The following is a 14,488-nucleotide window of genomic DNA, read 5'->3' as shown; positions in this document are numbered from 1 at the left end:
AGGTAGTATGTAGGTCAACTAGAGCCAGCCTCTGGGTTCAAGTCCCAGCTCTGCTACTGCCTGGCTCGGTGACATTGGGTAAGTCCCTTAACACCTTCATGCATCAATAAGTGGGGGTAATAGTTCTTAACTTATAGGGTGGTTATGAATTTTATATTACCTACTATTACATGCAAACCTGTTAGCACCATACCTATAGTAAACACTCAAAAAATGTAGTTATTCTTCTTGTGTAATTAAAAAGTCCAAAAGAAAATACGACTATTAACTATATTGGAAATAGGTGTTTTTCTTGGCCAAATAACTGTGGTAGTCATCAATAAACGAACTATTATTAAGATAAGCTATTTCCCTCTAACACTGGGAAACATCTGAGAAAAGACAGAGAAGGTTCCTATTCTCCCGAAGTTTGCACACTAGCCGGAAAGACACATGATAAACAGGTGCTGTGTGGGTAGGATGATCAGGAAGGCAGTGACATTTGAAGGCTGAAAGCCAACGGAAGAGCTGAAGAGGAGGAAGCCAGGAGAAACGGTGAGTGCGAGGCCTTTCGGTGGGGAGGAAGTCTCTAAACCAAAAGACGACCGATGTGGTTGGAGCGAGGGACAGTGGGTTGTTGGCAGAGATGAGAAGCGAGGCCTCAGCTCTCACGCCAAGGCGGAGTGAATACAGGCCTGGGGAGTCAGGAGGCTGTCCACTTGTAGTGTGATCTCGGGCAAGTCACTGCCCCTGTTTGAGTAGCCACTGTCTTCTCTGCAAAATCGGGATGATAAAACTTTGTAAGGTTGCAAAGATCAAAAGACATGTTAGTGGAAGCGCTTCGCAAACGACCGTTTATAGCATTATTACAAATTCAGCAGAACCACTGGAGAAAGAGTTACGGATACCAGCCACCAACTAGCAAGCGGCGCTGGCTGGCGCGTGCGCGTTAGGCGGCCAAAGCCCGGGCAGGGGATGAGTTCAGGCCCCGCCCGGAACCGCTCTGCCTCTTTTCGCCTCCCGGTCCCTCCCTTTTCCGCGGGCACCCAACCGTGCGTGTCCTGCGTGCTGACGTCAGGCGCGTGCCCCTGTCCGGCAGCCGAGGAGACCCCGCGCACTGCTGCCAACGCCCCGGCGGAGGAGCTGAGGTGAGTGCGGGGCCCGAGGCTCCCCGCGGGAGCGGCCTCTCTACAGTCCGGTCCCCGCCGCGCCGCCCCCGGCCTCTTCCCGTCCGGGGGGGACACCCCATCTCTGGGATCCCTGGAAGCCTCGGATCGTGGGGCGCGCGCGGTGGAGGGGGGGGGTGCCGGGCTCGCGCGGCGCCGTCCGGGCTCGCGCGGGTCCGGGTTCTGTCGGGGGACGGAGCGGAGGGGGTCTCGGAGGGCAAGGCTGGGGGGCACAGGTCAGCCAAGAGGTGTGCGGCCGGGACGCCGGGGCCGGGCCGAGGGCGCGGCCGGGGCCGGGCTGTCACCTGGCAGCGGCGGAAGGAAAGGGTCACACCCATCCCGACCGCCCTGCTCCCCTCCCCCCGGCGCCGCGGACCCCTAGGGCGGGCGGCGGTCCGGGGCGCCATGGACCGCGGAGCCGCTGGCGTGCGCCTGGGGTGCGCAGGGTGGCGGTGACTCGGGCTCCCAGGCCGGGTCTGCCCCCCGCGCCCCGGCTTCGACTTCCTGCTTCGCCGGGCGCCGCCGCGGACATTTTGCGGCGGGCGGGGGGAGGGGAGCGGACTGCGAGCGCGGCGGGGAAGTGGCGGCCGGGCAGCGCGCGGCTCGCTGACGGCCCGGGGCTTTGCTTGCCGTGCGCCTCCCTCAGCGGTCCCGCAGCCCGACGCCTTGTCCCGCGGGGTGGGCCTGGTCACCGCTTCTCCGGTCTCCTTTATTCCTGCCTTAGGTCGAGTTCCTAATACCATTTACATTTCCTTCTCCAACTCTCCCTGCCTATTCAGCTGAAGCTTCCCTTTCAGGGAGTTACCTAACCACCTCCCGAAACTGTCGTTCTGCCGTTTGCCTAATTCCTCTCTTTAGGGGGAAATTTTCTTTGTTCGTTTTTTTTTTTTTTTTTTTTTGGTCCTCCCCTTTAAGTCCAAGAGAAATGCAGTGGGGAAGATTACGTCATCGCAATATAAGGGGTGAGAGTTTTTAACTCCTACAAGTCAGGGACTCACTAAATTAAGACAGCATTTTGTTGGCTCGGTTGGGTCACCCAGTGGCAGATCCTGCCTGTTTCCCAACTCATCGTATTCAGAGATAACCTTTTGAAATCCTGGCCGTCTCATATGCATCTAAAAGCCAGGAAGGTTTAAAATCTCAAGATGAGCTTGTGCCAGGAAATAAAGCGTAAGACAACACTTGCGTAGGCAGTAACTTTAAAGATCCCATTGAGTACTGGAATGAAGTTAATTTATTTGTGGAAGCATTTCTTTGGTCCAAAATGACATTCCCAGATTGTTTAACTTCTCCCATATGACTTACTGATTCAGAGTGTGTACCTAAGTCTACACTCGTGCATTTTTTGTGGCAAGGGTGTGGTGAAAAGAGAATCAGTTCATTTTACACCTAATCTTTGCTTGCTAGTCACTTTAATTTTGTAATTAAAAACAGGTTTTGGTTTTTTAACCAAAAAACCTTAAGTGAGTAACATTTTCAGACTTTGGGGATCACAGTATTTGTTCTCCAAAATGTTAGGTACATCCAGGGTACTGTAGCACAGAAAAATGTTAGCATTGTAAAGCAAATGAGATCCAACTGTGTAATGCATTGTTATAAGGATAGTTAATGTTGAAACGAGTATTTTCATATTGTTTCTCCTTATTTGTATAGAGAGAACAGATTGCTCGTTAAGAAACACTTAAAAGAAGTGGTAGGTTTAAATCAGCTTTCTGTAGTGTGTAGGTGTTGGTAGACAAGACCCAGAAGGTGTCACAGCCTCTTAAAATGTTTGCATGTAATAACTGACACCTGTACTCAGTTGAACTTAATTTTTTGGCAGTCTGAGGCAGGTGTTACAGCGTAGGGTAGTCAGGGGCTAAAATCAAATATTGGTGAGATTCTTTTAAAGTCCACCAAGCCCAAATCTTGACTTTTTTGTACTTCAAGATTTGTTTTCTTTTATTCGGATACTTTTTCCACTTATAATTTTGTGGTATATTATAGAAGCATTTCCAGTTATTTTAAAAATGGTTACACTAATAAAATGTTTTGATCCAAGAAGTGTTGCATTTGGAAAACTTAGAAGTACAACTTATTGTGCTGCCTGTCTGGGAGTAGTACTTATAGCAATTCTTGGAAGTAAAAGTCAAATTGTACTTGATTTGTAGATATATTTTAAATACATTTATCATTTTAGGGTCTTTTTTGAGAGGACAAAGAATGCTTAATGAGCAACACTTCAGGCTACAGAGTTTCCTCTGCTGGGGAAGGAGGGGTTAATATTTTGTTAACTTATGTCCCATAAATAGATCTGTATATTCTCCTATATTAAAGGGCTTCATTCTAGGCTTTCAATATTCAGTATTCTCTTCCAAGTCTGTTAGTTTCTCCCACTAGAATGTAAGTCTTTGAAGGCAGGGCTTTTGACCTGGTATGGTCACCCCTGTATCCCTGGCACCTAGAATAGTGCCAGACCCATGATGTGTCTCAAGAAATGTTTGTCAAATGAATGAATGTGATGTCTGAGGGTTAATATTTTCACTTTCTGCATATTCTGTAGGCCTGTGTACTGTTTCCTGGGACCTCTTTTGTGCTTGGTCAGCCATATTCATATTTGGGCTCATTGAAGTGATGATTACTCATCTACTTTTGTTTGACCATATCCATCTGTTTAGTCCTATATCTTCTGCAGCTGTACTGTCTGAACAGTTAACCATTGCTTAGAAAATCTTTTCTGATGACCAGTTCTTATTCTCCTAAAAATTATTCGGACTTTAATGTTTGTTTCCTTCCTGTATTTCTTTGTTTGAAATAGCAGTTTAATTTTTCCACTTCTTCCCCTCAACTCAACAGTATCAAATTCTTGGTCATGTTATGCTTTGTCCCTTACGTTTCTATTTTAATTACTCATCCCTTCAGTCCAAAATATTTTTGCTAAAGCAATTTTCATTACTTGTCATTTCAGCTATGTCTGCCACTGCTGCTATTATAAGTCCTGCATGTCAGAACTCTTCGTTACTAGTCGCCCCTGGGACATTGGTCTCAAACTGCTTATTCCATGAAGTGAAACCCCATTTTTGCCACCGAAATGGTCTCCCATTAAAAAAAATTTTTTTTTCAACTATTTAGCTATTATGCTGAAGTCCAGAACAATTTCTAATAGAGCAAAATACTACATATTGTTAAGTCATGGTGTTCACCATGCCTCAGTGGTCAGTCACCTGAAGAGAACCTCTGTTGCTCACTCTGTTCTTTAACACTTTACACTTCTAACACTTGCATCATTTTCTCTAAGAGTAAGCCATTTTGATTTGCTATTTTAATTCTGTTGTTGTATGTTCTTGGGAAAGACACTGTTAGTATAGTGATTAAAAGTGTAGACTCTGGAACTAGACTGCTTGGATTTAAATCCTGGCTCTGGCATTTATTAGTTACATGCAATCTGAGTAAAGTCTTTGTCACTCAGTTTCCCTTCTGTAGAATAGGGCTGGCAATAGTTTCTACCTCACAGTGTTAGGAGAATCAGTTAATCTAAGTGAAGTACTTAAGACAGTTCACTGGCACATAGTAAGTGCTCTGTAGGTGTTTGCCCTTGTTATTATTACAACCTCTCTTAATGCCCCCACCTTTCAGAAGTTATCTGCGTTTCTCTCAAACGTCAACAGTTTAATAACCATCCCCCCCCCCAGATTAATCTCATGAAACCATAAAAATTAAATGAGGTGAGGATTGGTGTCTGCTTTAAATTTTTATCCATTATCTTAACCAGTGTCATGGAAGTAGGGGTGTAAGTTCTCAAGTATGCAGTATGTAGTCTGTGAACCAGGAGCCTAAGCATCAGCTTGGAGCTCCTTAGAAATATCAGGCTCCATCCCAGTCCTACTGAATCAGAATCTGAATTTTAACAAAATCCCCAAGTGATTTTTATGCACCTTGATGTTTGAAGCACCCTCTTTAAGACTGCTGGATTTCACAGAAAGTGTTGAGTGCTTTATTTTTGTTTTTCCCCCTACTTAAGTATAACCTGGTCTCTTTCAGGCAGCATATCAGAATTTATTGCAAGGATTGTAATCAGGAAGTGAATGTGAAACCTATTTGGCTTTTAAAGGATTGAGTTATAGTTTCTTGTGTGTTGTGTAGAATCGCCGCATGTCTGTGCTCATTATCAGGAACTAATGTGTTGTTTAGTTACTAAAGAGTCATTACCCACTTAATAATAAATAAATAATCTTAAATTCTAGTTTTAGAACTACTTGAGCTTGAGTACAGTTACATGTTTGAACGCAGTGACTTTTTGTGGAAAACTAATTGTTACGAAGAGCATATGATTAGGATCGTTCACATAATTGTTGGTTATGAAAACAGGTGAAATACAAAGTTGGCATTTAGCCGATCAAATGTAAAAAATGTTTTCTGCTTTTTTTTTTTTTTTTACTAAAATCATATCTCCAATCTCAAGGGAAAATGTTTGGTTTTTTTTTTTTAATTTATTTACTTATGTATTTATTTTTGGCTGCGTTGGGTCTTCGTTGCTGTGCGTGGGCTTTCTCTAGTTGCAGCAAGAGGGGACTACTCTTCATTGCGGTGCATGGGCTTCTCACTGTGGTCGCTTCTCTTGTGGAGCACGGGCTCTAGGCCCGTGGGCTTCAGTAGTTGCGGCACAAGGGCTTAGTAGTTGTGGCTCGTGGGCTCTAGAGTGCAGGCTCAGTAGTTGTGGTGCATGGGCTTAGTTGCTCCGTGGCATGTGGGGTCTTCCCAGACCAGGGCTCGAACCCGTGTCATCTGCATTGGCAGGCAGATTCTTAACCACTGTACCACCAGGGAAGTCCCAAGGGAAAATGTTAATAACTAAAATCAAGTCTTAATATAGCTACCATCCTGAAAAAATTATTGCTATTTTTAAAGGACTTGATTGAATTTTTCTTTAATTTTTCTTTTTTCTTACACTATTTGATGTAGCAGTGTATGCTCTAGAGCAATGTTTCCTAACCCTTTTCAAATCAAGGGAGACAGAGAAAAATATTGTATGCTACACTGGAGTAAATGGATAAGACTATTCTTGGCTGGCTAGAGGTGCTGCAGCCCCAGGAGAGCTGGGGGATCAATGTCTCAGGCACACCTGTGTCCATTCTCTGTGTCCCAGATGGCAATATGAAGCTGTCTACTGTTGGATAGTAAGCCACAGCCATTGTTTTCAGCTAAAAAGATGATCACTTTTTGTTACTCCTTGTGTAAACAGAAAAGATTGAGAATAACAGATCAAATGAAACCAGAGGGAGAAATGGAGGTGGAATGAAAGAATACCATGTTAATTAGTGTTAAAAGTATGAGATGATAAATTTTGTAGAAGAAATCATAAGCAAGATTTCAGCTACAATCCATTTGCTTTGTTGGTAGGCAATTTAAGGATATTTGTAATTTTTTTAATTTTTTGGTTTGCTTTTAAATCTGTTTAAAAGCAGATGAAGAGGAGTAGGAAGTGAAAGAATAAAGTTTCTTAACAAAGAATCATTGTTATGTGTGGTTTCAAGGATTTTCATTCCTAATACAACTTCACTGTAGTTACTAGTATTTGTTTCACCAGCTGAATGCTATTTGAGAGGAGCTCAATTTTAGAATCTTCTGAAGAATTAAACCATCTATATCACTTATTACTTTGCCAGAAAACTATATATATATATATATTTTTTTTTTAAAGATTTATTTATTGATTGATTGATTACTATGTTGGGTCTTCGTTTCTGTGCTAGGACTTCCTGTAGTTGCGGCAAGCGGGGGCTACTCTTCATCGCGGTGCGCGGGCCTGTCACTATTGTGGCCTCTTTTTGTTGCGGAGCACAGGCTCCAGACGCGCAGGCTCAGTAGTTGTGGCTCACGGGCCTAGTCGCTCCGTGGCATGTGGGATCTTCCCAGACCAGGGCGCGAACCCGTGTCCCCTGCATTAGCAGGCAGATTCCCAACCACTGCGCCACCAGGGAAGCCCAGAAAACTATATTTTTATTGTGAAGTTTAAGATTAACAGTAAGATTTAAAAATAAACTTAGATTTTAAAATGTAAAATTTCATTTATCAGATAACTAGGAATGAATGGATAGTTCCTGTGAATATTAGAGTGCTGGGGTTTAAATCAAAATCTAATACCCTCATTTGTTTCAGAAAGTGTACAAATAGTATACATACTACAAAATATAAGCTATGAAAATGTTTGAATTATTTTAGGTCATATGATTTATTTGTTCATAAGGCCAAAGGGAATGTTAGTTCATCCTAAGAGTTTATAATAATCAGTGGAGATGGGGATAAGGGATAATTTAAATTTTAAGGGTAATGCCGGTATTGTTTCTCTGGTGTGTTTCAGAATACCTGGAAGAGATTTCCATGGGGGTAGGTATCAAATAAATTGGAAACCCTACTTATTATATCCCCATCTTGGAAATTCATGATGTGTGTAAGTTTATTAAAGGTTCATAGAAGTTAGATCATCAGAAATTCTGTTTAATTCAGTGTTTTTTTTTTTGTTTGTTTGGCTGCACCATGCGGCGTATGAGATCTTCCGTGACCAGGGATGGAAATCTGCACCCCCTGCATTGGGAGTGCGGAGTCTTAACCCACTGGACTGCCAGGGAAGTCCTAATTCAGTGTTTCTTAAACTTGTTTGGTGACGGCCCTGCCTCCCCCACCCATGGAACACCCTCTAAAGCTTTGAGAAAGTGGACTGGGAGATGCTAGTGTCTCGTGGCTTGTTAATCTCTATTAGGTTCAGGGGCTGTTGGTGTGGCTTTGCTATGGGTAGAAAAATGGGAAAAATTTTCTCAAGTTACTGAGGCACGTGAAAGGTAGAGGCTTCAGCAGAGGCCATAGATTATCTATTCTTGCTGTGGCCTAAACCCCACTCAAGAGCTGTTGTACAGAAATTGCTAATATGTAGTTCCTTGGGATGAAATTTAGCATTTTACGTATAAAACCCATCTTTGGGGTGTCTGAGGGGGAGTAACTCCATCTCAACTTAAAAATGGGGCAAGGTATTGGAAGGGAAAAGCAGACCATTATTAGGGACTGGGGAAGTGATTGTCCAGTGGCTACAAAGGAAATTTCTGAAATGGAGTCACTGTCTCCAGTTTCCTTTGTTCTTGGATCAGTGATCCTAGTTTAGGTATTTATTGTTTTCCAGTATTCTGAAAAGCTTGCGGTAATTTCAAAGCCATTTTTTTAAAGCTCTGAAAGTCATATAATTTTTAACTATTTTATTTGCGATCCAAAGAATTTCTATGTTTAAAAAAAAATAATTGTTAACATACATGAGAAGTTTTTTAGGAGTTTGTGGTAGTAATCTAAGTTTTTTGTATTTTATAATTTGACATATTTCCTTTTCTTTTTCTTATCATACATACTGCCCAATCCAATTCTCCCTCACAAGAACAAAAACCCACCCCAGATCCCATCTTTTACATTAATTTTTTTTTTCTGGTTGCATGTGTTACATGGAAATGAAGATGTATTTGCCTTAAAACTTGTCCTTGATTCTAGTTAAATCAGAGCCAGGAACAGAAAAGTCATTTTACTTATTATTGGATAGTTATCTGAGAGAGGTGGGAGAGTGGGGAAAAGACATCATTTTGTGTATCAGGATTGGGGTTAAGGACTTAGGTTGGGCTGTCTTAGTTCTTTTTAAAAAATTATTGTTTTTTGGTAATTGAGTAATTTTTCTTCAGGAGCAAGATTAATTCATGTCTTGAATGTGACACATTATGTTGAAGATACAAAAGTTTGTTTTCTATTGGCACGAAATTCTTTACCTCTGCTACTTTCAGTTGGAGAAATTGGTATCATTTCTGCTCTTACAAAAAAATCTGTCTCTTGCACTCTGCCTCTCTTTGTTAAAATATGAAGATGAGATGATTCTTTACAAATATTAAAACACACTCTAAAAAAGGAAACCTAAGACACAGAAGCAGCTTTTAAAATAGAACTAATCAGTGGCAAAGATTTTTTGAAGATGCAGATTCTGGAGATAACTTTTTGGCAATTATGTGATTCCTTAAGTTCATTATACACTATTTTAATTGATTTAAATCTGAGTGCATTGTTCCAAAATTAGAAGCATGTTTTAATTATAAAATGACAGTGTAAGATTGTTTACATTAACTATGTCACTCTGATATAGTTGAAAACACAATGTGATACACATACTTTGTGGGGATCCTGCTTCTTCTAGGAAAGTATCGTCTTCTTGCTAGTTTAAAAATTGGTAGAGGGACTTCCCTTGTGGCCAAGTGGTTAAGACTCTGTGCTTCCACTGCAAGGGGCGAGGGTTCAATCCCTGGTCAGGGAAGTAAGATCCTGCATGCCATGAGGCCAAAAAAAAAAAGTCTGTAGAATTGTGCATTACTAGAACAGAATAGAGAATAGAGTTGCTAGAGATGATACAGGGTATTTATTCCCAAAAATGATGCTGGGTGGCTATTAAACACTTGCTGTTAACTACTTCAGCTAATTCAGACTGTGGACGTGACTTAAGCTTTAGGAATAGAATCCTTCTCTCTCAGAGGGTATTAAATTTTGTTTTGTTCTGTTGTTTATCCAGATAGTAATAGATGAGGGTTTAGGAGATTAGAGGACCCACTAACGGGTATATTCTGAGTCCAAAGAACAAGTTTTTTTGACTTGCTGCATCTCTAACCCATACTATTTTATTAATTTGTGAATTCAACAACCCTTTGTGTGCAAAGTCACTGTTCTCGGTATTGGGGATATAGCAGTGAATACAGTAGACCAAACAGATCTCTGTCCCCATGAAATTGACATACTGGTGTGTGAGTTGGAGATAAGTGTTTGGCTAAAAATGAAGAAGGAGAGGCAGGGTACAGTGGAGTGCTTCTGGGTTTGTAGAACTTGGGTTGCAATTTAAAATAAGGTAGTCAGAGGAGTTCTCAACTCCAGAATGATATTTGAGCAAAGATCTGTCGGGGATGTGACTGAATGAGTCATCCAGGGAAGAGCGTTGTAGATAGAGGGAATTACTGTAGTCACTCTTAATCAGTGACAGGTACTGTTTTGCTTAATTTTATATGAAGTCTTTAAAAATAGACATTAAACAGATGTATTCCATGATACATCTGGAATATCATTATAGGAACTTAGCTTCTCAAAATACGGTGTGTGTATATAATTTCCATAGAAACAATTGATAATCAAGGTAGAAGTTTGTGCTTTGATGGTGTTGTCTTTGGTTGCAAAGTGTCCTTTAAAAGCAGATTTGTTGCCAACACATATTGGTTGTTTTTCAGTCTTTGCAACTCTTTGTTGTTTCTGTTTCTCTTGATCTCTTTTAGTGAATAGAACTATACTGTTACTCACTGCTATGCAGCCTGCAGTCATGCCAGCTGTACTGCATTGACATAGAATTTAGTGCAAATGTTATAGCATCTCTTATTCTTTGTCAAATTATTTCTTCGAGCACACAGTTGAGTGCTTCTGTAGAAGTTCACCCCGTTAACAGATTTTACATCAAAATTGGTAGACTGCTTTGATTCAGAATCTTGGTAATCTGGTTTAAAAATGGCTTGTAGGTTGTAAAATAGATTATATGAGGATCTGAATGTAGGTACCTCTGCCTCATTAGATATAACAAAGTCTAAATGATCATGGTTAGTTTTGTAGTTGGCCTCTCACCTGGTAACCTGTTCAAAGAAAGGTTCTCAGTTTGTCACTCATTTTACTGTGTGTGTGTTGTCTAGGTAATATAGTAACTTTTTTTTTTTCTGCAAATGTATGCTTGTATGTGGGATTTCTGATACAGACTGGCACGTGATTTCATCCTTGATAGACTTAGGACCAAATTCTTGTGTTCTGATTCTGGAAAGGCTATTCTTTTGCATGTTTTCTCACAAGAGTGCTTTAAGAACATAACAACTTGACCCTAAGATTTCTTTTTCCAACTTCTCCATTTATCTGTGGTACAAACCTATCCTGTAATTTCCCAAACTAAAAAAAACTTCTTTCTTAATTTACTACCTCCTTAAACAAACCCACCCTCCACCCCCAAACTGGTCAACTGTTTCTTCTCTACTGCCATGCAATTACTACCCTAGTACAGGTCCTTCATGTAAATCTTGGATTATTAAAGTAGTTTCTTAGCTGAGTTCCTGTACTTTATCTGGTTACCTTTGACAGTTCATTGGAATACAGGTACAAGATTGATATTCCTAAAAAAAACTTGTTCATGGATCAGAAAGAAATGGTAGCCTCCTGTCCCCACCCACGTTAAATGAAAGTTCCTCTGCTTAGCTTTCAGTCTGTATGACTTGAACTCATCCTGTGTGTGCATGTGTGTGTGTGTGTGTTTCTTTCACTTTGCAGGCTAGCGCTACTTGTGCCCTTTCTCCTGGTATTCTATCTAACTAGAGATTTATTCTTGTTCTTCTAGACCACCCCCATATTTTATTAATTACTCTTTTGAAAATCTATGGAACTTGTAGTTTATAGTGTAATTTTGTAGCAGACTACTACAATTGTGTTAATCTCTTCTGCTTATAGCCAGTAAAATATACAAGGTGATGTATGTCAAGCTATCTAGCATAGTGTTTGGCACAGAGTAGGCATTCAGTAAATTACTAAAATGTTTTAAAGACAGGGTTTCTGCCTTATCCAGTGTACTGCTATAATAGGTACTTAAATATTTTGCTGACTTTTATAGTATATAGGGTTGTTTCTTGGAAGAACATAAGTCTGTTGTAACATGTTTTAGATTCTAACTTGTGTCCTGACGCAGTGAAGATTGAATAAGATCCGTTACGCACTTGTTTTTTGTCCTTTAACTGATATACACACACTCCAGCACAGCTGTTAACTCTTCTTGGGTTTGTTTTTTTACATTGTTTACTATGTTGGTAGTCTTCACAACTATTTTTAATATATATAGCATTTCATCCTCTGGTGTATTGTTACTTAATCATTTTTTTCTGTTGTAATGTTATGGCATTTCATTGTTTCTTGATAAAGTATTTTCTTAATTTTGGATAAATTATCTGAAGTGGAATTATTTTTTTCAAAAATGGGAATAAAAATGTTTTAATTGTTGAAATACATTGGTAAATTGAGTGATTTACATTGCAGTACTAAGTGTATGAAATGGAATTATTGAGACAAATGACTGGATGTTTTTATGGCTCTTAGAATACAATACAATGCAGGGCATTAAAAAAAATGCTTACGCTCATGAAATAGATCAGAGATTTTGGTGAGTTTAGGACTTGATAACTTTTAGACCAGGTTTGCTTGTGGTGTTTTTCTTAATTGTTGAATGTGTTTTGGAGATCTTTTCATTTTAATTGATAGTTTTGTTTTTAAAATTAAAGAAAATATTACATGCATATGGTGAGAACTTCAGTACAAAAGAGAATATGATGAAAAATAAGTCTACCCATCCCATCCCAGACACACCCTTATCCTCTTCCCAGAAGCAGTCACTTTTGTCTAGCAGATGTGTTTTTGCACCTGTAAGTGTCTTTGTACATAGTCTCTGCACCTGTAAGTGTATGTGTATCTCCTCTCCATAAAAAAATTCACATACATAAATCGGCATGTTATACACAACTCTTCTGCACTTTGCTTTTTAAAAACTTAATATATCTTGAAGATCTTGCACATTGGCTCTGTATTGGCACTGTTTGCTAGGGCTACTCTAACAAAGTACCATAGCCTGGGTGATTTAAACAACAGAAATTTATTTCCTTACAGTTCTAAAAGCTGGAAGTTTAAAATCAAGGTGTTGGCAGGGTTAGTTTCTTCTGAGGGCCTCTCTCCTTGGTTTATAGATGGTGGACTTTTAGTGTCTTCACTTGGTCTTCCCTCTTTGTCTGTGTCCTAATCTCCTTATAAGGACACCAAGTTATATTAGATGAGGGCCCACCAATATGATCTCATTTTACCTTAATTACTTCTTTAAAAGCTCTATCTCTAACTTATATTCTGAGTTACTGGTGTTTATCACTTCAACATATCAATCTGTGGCAGCCAGGGGGTGGGGGTGGGCACAGTTTAGTCCATAACAGGCACTAGAGCTTATTCTTTTTAAATAGTTGCATGATATTCCTTTGTATTATAACCTATTTTACCATTCCCCTGTTGGTGGACATGTCAGTAGTCTTCTGTCTTTTGCTCCTACAAGCAAGGCTGTGGTAAATATCCTTGTGTCTACCTCTTTGCATACTTGGAGAAAGTCTTAGAAGTGGAATTGCCAGATCAAAGAATGAATGTACATATTAAATTTTGGTAGGTACTGGCCTAGACATGGAAACTTTGTTTCATATTGTTTCTGATAGTTTTTGAAAGCAAAAATTTGCCTTGTGTATTATGTCCTAATCTAAAACCACATTTTGTTTTCAGGGGTACATGATTGGCTTTCACTTTGCACTTGGACGGAGTATAAACACAACCCCCTACAGAAGATTGCTTAGATAATCAAATTCTGAATTGACTGTTTATCTGGATCACTTCACAATGATTAAAAGAGCTTATATTTGAGCGTTAAGTGCTGTACAGAGGAGTAACTCAGTTAATTCTTACAACCTGTGATGGTAATACTATTTCTGCTTTACAAATGGAGAAACAAGAGTGTTGGAAAGAGGTAACCTTGCCCCAAGTCACACAAGAATGGGGATGTGAGCTTAGGGCTACTTGAATTGAAAGATTTTGTGCTTGACTCCTACTCTATATTGTCTTCCTTTGGCATATTAGAGACTTGATAAATATTTGTTCTATGATTATTACTTTGTCTCTTCTTTAAGTGAAGGTGGGTACAACCCTTTCTGTAACATTCCAAATCCTCTTGCTACAAATGTGACATTTAGTTTAAACTGTTCTTTGAGATCAGATCCAGGGGATTTTATTTAGAAAGGATTGATCAAGTTAGCAAATAACCCTGTCAAGTAGAAGCAAGGATTTTTCTTAGTTTCCTCTTATTTATAGTATTTAGATGCTTTCATTTTACGATAGTGGTTCCGATCTTTATCATAGGGCCCTTTTGGTTTTTGCAAATTTTAATTGGGGATAAGAGTAAGGTGCCATATTAGGTGTTTACTCTGTGCCAGGTGATAATTAATAGTTCTATGTACATTGCTTAGTTTCTCTTTGTAGCAGTTTTGTGAGTTAGATGTTATTGTAGAGAAAATTAAGGTATGGAAGTGAAGTAACTTGCTGGGATCACATACATTAAAAATTTTAATTTTTTCTTGCTCAGTACTATATTAAGTGCCTTGGGAAGGAGATGATAAAGTATAAGCCTAGTTTTTTCTCTGAGAGCTTAAAATCTTTTAGAATAAACACAAACTTATGTGAATAAAAACAATATGACTAAGTGC

At 39.8% G+C, this 14,488-nt stretch overlaps 1 protein-coding gene across 3 annotated transcripts in view; it reads left to right on the top strand.

Annotated features, from left to right (window-relative positions):
* Positions 1-988: 988 nt before the first annotated feature.
* The window catches only part of CDC42 (cell division cycle 42), a 46,182-nt gene continuing 32,682 nt past the window's right edge, over positions 989-14,488 (top strand). The window contains exon 1 of one of the 3 annotated variants that reach the window (XM_082372854.1): positions 989-1,127. The gene's annotated coding sequence lies outside the window, so the exon portion shown is untranslated. Of the gene's footprint in view, positions 1,128-1,445; positions 2,108-14,488 lie in introns of those variants that run through there. The other 2 variants (XM_082372852.1, XM_082372853.1) reach the window with 2 other exon arrangements.

The sequence above is a fragment of the Balaenoptera borealis genome, assembly GCF_965194805.1.
Source record: "Balaenoptera borealis genome assembly, chromosome: 1".
Taxonomy (NCBI): Eukaryota; Metazoa; Chordata; class Mammalia; order Artiodactyla; family Balaenopteridae; genus Balaenoptera; species Balaenoptera borealis.
The sequence above is the reverse complement of the archived record's forward strand: the minus strand, read 5'-3'. Positions and strand labels throughout refer to the sequence as shown.